A 6,520-nucleotide genomic window follows, 5' to 3' on the forward strand; every position below is an offset into this window, starting at 1 on the left:
GTGTCCTGAACGATAATTTCTTAGGCGGATTAGAACAAGTTTTGAGCGCAAGTCCAATATTAGAAGTCGACGTTAAAAAGAAGCTCACGTGGGACCTTTCGCAAATTTCAATCTACAATCCACAAAGCGAGATTCATAACCCTAGACTTAAGAGTCACTCTGTCTAGAATACAGGCCCAATCAACTGGTTATCAAACGTAAAATCAAATAGATTTGTCATGTATTGTCCATTGCATTTTGACTGAGACGTGTGCCCGCAGTTCCATTCCGGTTCTAAGCCCTCTTTTTAATGTCGATGACTTGCCTGGAATGTGCTTGGAGAAGTATTAGAATCGCAGTACAGCCCTTCCCACTGTCGCTTCCTCTAAATCTCCATCCAGGATTCTCACTAGTGCAAGGTTCATCAACCTGAGCTACTGTTTAATTTGTTCTCGGCATTAACTGTGCTGATCCTTTAACTTGTCCCACTACACAGCAGCTCCAAATTTGTCGATTGCACCTCGAGGGCACTTTTCATACGTAAAGCTGCAACATCTGCCGGAGAGAGATTCAATTTCAGCGGTTCCAACAACAACGGGTCGATCGAAATCAAACTTTACATCCTCACCTACACGCTGCAGATGCAAATCTATGCGCTCCTCTGCTTCAGTGATTTCTTGTTTCACAGCAATGGGCAGTTTTTGCTCTCTGAGGCTGCAATCGCTGCTTTCCACCGGCAGCGGGTGCTTGGCGAAAGCGGGACCGGACACACGGCCTGAACTTTGCTGCTGTCGCGGCCACACTCACTCCGGGAGCTGGGGACCAGCAAACCAACTCATGGGTTTGTTGCCGCTTCTGAAATGCGGCTCCGAACTGTTGCTATTAACAAAGGCAGCGCTGCAGGGTCCTGTAATGATCTCTCACACAGTCGGTATATCTGTAGATTTTGAGTATGTACAGAACTGTATAGAGAAAAGTAGAATACTGCGTGGCCCTTAATGTATTTTATTAAACTCTACCTGCAAAACACGATTGAACCAGGGACATGTTGTACTTTAGACGGAAGTGATAACCTTCGGAAACTGCTGCTCATTAAATAATTAGAGAAACAGCTCAGAACAACAATTGTAATCTATAAATACTCTTACCCTGCGATACCGATTCCATTCCATGTCGAGGAGTTAAAATTAAGAAAACTGTTTATTTATTATATACATCTCATTAGACTGTGTGAGAAGTTTGTTGTTATCGTCATTAATCAACCAGTAACCCACATGGTTAACGAATCATGGGCAAAATTTTAAAACGTTTTTTTGTTTTGCATATGATGAATTTTCATCGGTTCTCATTTTGCAGACTGTATTTTAGGAGTTGGGTAAAAATTTTCAGTGTTTATGACACCAGGATCTGCTGCAGCCTTTGGTAAATTCACCAGCTCGCCAACACATGAGAGTAACTCCTGTTTCACTCTTTCATATAAACCCAGCCAATGCGCCTCAATTAAACAACATTGCACCCCCGCACGATTAGACAACCTTAAATGTGCAAGTAAATGAGCACGGATAACTAATGCATATCAAGCACAGCTCTAGTGGCGCAATCGGTTAGCGCGCAGTACTTATATAACAGTACAGACTTGGAGAAATGCTGAGGTTGTGAGTTCGAGCCTCACCTAGAGCAGCTAATGTTTTTGTGGTGTGATACTTCGACCGGAGCAGAAGGTACAATGGTGTTTCCGCAAACCATCTACTTATTAGCTGTTCCACGTGGGCACTTAGGTTCCTCAGGCCCACCGTGTTCCAATAAGGGATTTGAGTATTAAAGGAGCCCTTCAGTATTACTTATTGACAGGAGGGAAGGTGGGGCCAGTTTTAACTGTTAAACCAGCAACTATCAGGCGAAGAATAATGTGCAGGAAATAGATTCGATTTCAAAGCAGTGACTTAAGTCTTTGGCACAAGCGAGAAGATGTGTAAACTCAGGAGTTATCTGTACACGTTTCCGACATCATGTTGAACACAAACAACGATTCACCTGAACATGATGTTGAGAATTACTAGGACAGAAGTTACGTACAGACAATCGCCCAAACACCATATCCACAATTAGGTTGTCACCGACCTTCTTGTTATGGGGAGAATAGTGAGCAGATTGAGGAAAACTGCTCATATAAAGAAGTCGATTTAGGAAAAGATAAACATATTTCAAATTAATGAACTCGACCTCTGCGAACTGGGTTAGAAGAGAACTATTAGAGAAACCTAATGCAACTTCAGACAAAAATCGACGGCTCCTTGGTCTTGGGGCATGATTTTCGCTTAGGGATATTTCGCAAATTAAAATGCGAGAGCTTTTGGGTTCACATCCCAGATGAGCCCCGCCGCATTTAGATAAAACTCCCCAACTCGGTCATCATAACTGGAATCGCTTTTCTTTAAAATAGACTAACGCACTAAATGATCCGGGATTGTGAGCGCACCCGGTTTAAACAGACACAGAGTGATCTTTGACTGACCACGACCCCGTCCATTAGAGACAGGCCTGATTATCATTGCTTATGAAATCGATGGAAACATAACTCGGGCGGTTTTTATAAAGGGCGGCCGATTACGATGCGCGATTTCTCTAGGGCGCCAAGTTGATGTTTGACTCCATTATCATTTTTCCCTTTATCTCCATCATTTCACTCCAGCCGAATGAACTGAGTTTAGGTGTCAGCCGTGGCTCAGCGGCAGCAAACTCAAGCCCCACTCCAGAGACTTGAGCACATAATCCAGGCTGACACTGCAGTACAGTACTGAGGTAGTGCTGCACTGTCGGTGGTGCCGTCTTTCCAGGAAGATGTTCAACCGAGGCCTCAGATCCCATGAGAGTATGCCGAACAGAATGCGGATTTCTCCCCATTGTCCTGCCCATTATTTATCTCTCAACCAAAGACACTAAAACAGAAAATCTCCTCATTAAGTTTGATAAATATTTTTGAAATTTCATTTTCTCCTCAACGATAAAGTTATGTTTATGCTCCCGAATCATTCGGCTTTTTTCCCACTAGTTTTTCATTTGGTGCCAATCACAGAGGAAGGAAGAGAGGTAGAGATGGTTCTCAATCTCCGATTCCCGCTCTACCTTCATTCGAGAACTCCAGTGGTCTGTTTTAATTTGAACAAGATATGAAGAGTGCAGGGGCACAGACCAGAATCACCAGTGCGATTTTGACGAGATTGCGATTACAAAGCCTATTTTATGCAAAATTCAGTAAAATGCTCGGGATGTTTATCAGCAGCAAACGTGTAATGGAATAACGACGAGAACAGGATTCAAACCCACGTGTGCAGATCACAATGGATTACACTGCGCTCAACACTTGCCAGGGACATGGGGAGAAAGCAAGGACATGGTACTGAAGTTGGATGATCAGCCATGATCTCATTAAATGGCAGAACAGGCTCGAGAGGCCGAATGGCCTACTCCTGCTGCTATCTTCTAATTTCTATTTCCTGCTATTTGCTTCGAAGCAGAAATACTCTGAAAGAAAGTCCCCTTCACCGCTTGTCCTGCCCGTGCACACAGACCTACAATGTTGAAAATGTACAAGCAGCTCATATAAGCAAATGGCCTTCCGTATCTTCAGTTGAGGGGCTGTCAGAAATGGTCGGTTTGAAGGCAGATTCAGAACAGGGAAGAAAAGGTTTCACCCAGTTACTTAAACGACCGGGAGAGGACTCGATTCTGCAATAATCTGGCTAACTGGAAGATTCGCACAAAAGTCAAACCCCAGAGGTCTGATTCTCTCTCAGAGAATTTCGCTGATTAAATAAATGCGAGAGATACCGGGTTCAAATCCCGGGTTCAAGTCGCGGCCTGAACCCCGCCAACCTTAACAACAGAGTTGTAGTGTCCATGTGTAGATAAATACACTGAAGACAGGAGTTGGTTCATAGGTATTTACTAAGCAAGTCTGGGGGGGTTTCTAAAGGATATACACAATACAGAGGCTTATATAGCCCAAGTGGCAATTACCGGCATTACGCACACCTGGGGCTCTTAAAGGCACATACACCATAATTACACTTAAAGGCACATACACCACAATTCCAGATAAAGGCACAGACACCACAATTCCTCCCTTTCTAGCTAACTAGTACATCATATTTTAAGTAATGATTAATTACATGTTATATGCAAAATAATATACATTGCTGTATTAATTAATTATAAGTTAGTCTCTCAGGAGGCTTCCTGACTCGGTCCGGATAACGCCTCGGGGGTGTAGTAGTTTCTGGTGGTGCAGTAGGTTCTTCTGGCAAGGCTGATTTGGCTTGAATGCCAGTGTCGGGTTCATCGGGTTCCAGTCTCACCGGATCGGAGGTAGATATGGGTATCTCTACTTCATCGTTAGATGTATAGAGTGATGGAGTAGGTTGTCCCTTTTCGGATGACTTGATGATTTGGTCAGCATGGCGCCTTATTATGCTGTCTCCGATGTCCACGGTATGTCCTAATCGTGTGCAGATAGTTCCAGGCTGCCATTTCTCGGTACGGTAGTCCCGGGCCAAAACCAGTTGGCCTATCTGGAAGGCCCTAGTTGGCCTTTCATTCATGCCCTGAAACTGCCGGTTCTCCACGTCCCTTCGGATGTTGGGCTTGACAAAATCCAACCGGCATCTTAGGTTTCTATTGTAGAACATCATGGCGGGAGTTTGGTTAGTAACCATATGCGTTGCATTCCCATATGCAAATAAGAAGTTATCCACCTTCTGCTGAAGTTTTATGTCTTCATTACCCATGGCCTTGATGGCCTTCTTGAAGGTCTGCACAAACCTTTCAGCCAATCCATTGGTGGCGGGATGGTATGGGGCGGACGTGTAGTGCTTTACCCCATTGTTCTTTAAGAACTTTCTGAATTCTTCGGACACAAATTGCGGTCCATTATCAGAACATATCTGCTCCGGCAGCCCATTCCTGGCAAATATGGTCCTTAATACTGTGATTGTTTTTTCCGTGGTGGTGGAGGACATCTTTATTACCTCCGGCCACTTGGAGTGTGCATCAACGGCGATTAAGAACATTGAGTCCATAAATGGACCAGCAAAGTCGATGTGCACCCTTTGCCAGGGAGATGAGGCCCACTCCCATGGATGTAGAGGGGCCTGTGGTGGAGCATTTTGGACCTTCTGGCATCCTAGGCAGCTCTTGGTCATGTCTTCGATGTCTCCATCGATACCTGGCCACCATACAAACGCCCTAGCTAGGTTCTTCATTTTCACTCCACCCAGATGCCCCTCGTGAAGCTCCTTTAGCACTTTATCCTGGAGTTTGGGTGGAAGCACCACTCTGGATCCACACATCAAGGTTCCTCGGCACACTGACAGCTGTTCTCTTCTTTGCGAGAATGCTGGCAACAGCGGTTCGCCATGTGCTGGCCATCCCTTCACTGTTAAATCGTAGACCCGTGAGAGAGTAGGGTTATTTCTTGCCTCCCTTTCAATGGCAGAATTTGTCACCGGTAGACATTCCACTATGGTAGAGTGGAATATCTCTACTGGGTCTACTGTAGGTGCCTCTTCTATCGTTGGCAACAGTAAGTATGATAAACCGTCAGCATTCCCATGCTGTTTTGACCCTTTGTATTCAATGTTGTATTGGTGTGCCCCTAGAAAAAGGGACCACCTCTGAAGTCTTTGTGCCGTCATAATGGGGACACCTTTTTTTGGGTTGAATATGGAGATGAGGGGTTGATGGTCAGTCAGCAAGATAAATTTTTGTCCGTGTAGGTAATGGTTGAATTTCTTCACTCCCCATACCAAGCTGTGTGCTTCCCTGTCTATCTGGGCATAGTTACGCTCAGCTGAGTTCAATGAGCGTGACGCAAACCTATCGGCCGTTCCGAGCCATCAGGGAATCTATGGGACAATAGCGCTCCTCTGCCGTAAGGGGATGCATCGCACGCCAGTCTGATTGGTAGTGATGGGTTGTAATGAGCCAAAATTTTCTCGGATGTGATTAAGTCTTTACATTTATGGAAGGCACGTTTACAGTCTTCATTCCATTTCCAAATCACTCCTGTCTGTAGAAGATCATTAAGAGGGTGTAGAATAGTTGATAAGTTCGGTAAAAATTTATGATAGTAATTTATTAATCCCAGCAATGACCTTAATTGTGAAACATTTTCAGGTGCTGGGGCTTTTATAACTGCTTCAATTTTTTCAGGTGACTTATGCAACCCTTCCTTATTAATTATGTGGCCAAAATATGATATCTGATTTTGGAAAAATTCGCACTTGGGGCGATTTGCTCGTAGGCCCCGTTCTTTCAGCCTAGTGAGCACCTGCTCCAAATTGGCAAGGTGCTCGTTGTCGTTTTCTCCTGTTATAAGGATGTCGTCTAGGTAGCATTGAGTCCCCGGAATCCCTTGCAGGACTTGCTCCATAGCTCTTTGCCAGATAGCTGGAGCTGATGCTATTCCAAAAACCAGTCGATTTTACTGGTACAGGCCTTTGTGTGTGTTTATTGTGAGATAATTTTTAGAGGTCTCCTCAAC

At 44.5% G+C, this 6,520-nt stretch overlaps 1 non-coding gene across 1 annotated transcript; it reads left to right on the forward strand.

The window, feature by feature from the left end:
- The first annotated feature begins 1,564 nt into the window (after positions 1-1,564).
- On the forward strand, positions 1,565-1,659 carry trnai-uau (transfer RNA isoleucine (anticodon UAU)). The gene is made up of 2 exons: positions 1,565-1,602; positions 1,624-1,659. It is a non-coding gene; the product is annotated as a tRNA-Ile (tRNA).
- The last annotated feature ends 4,861 nt before the right edge of the window (positions 1,660-6,520 follow it).

This window comes from Somniosus microcephalus, unplaced genomic scaffold (genome assembly GCF_052327205.1).
Source record: "Somniosus microcephalus isolate GS21.2 unplaced genomic scaffold, FLI_Smic_1.0 unresolved_chr1, whole genome shotgun sequence".
Lineage (NCBI taxonomy): Eukaryota > Metazoa > Chordata > Chondrichthyes > Squaliformes > Somniosidae > Somniosus > Somniosus microcephalus.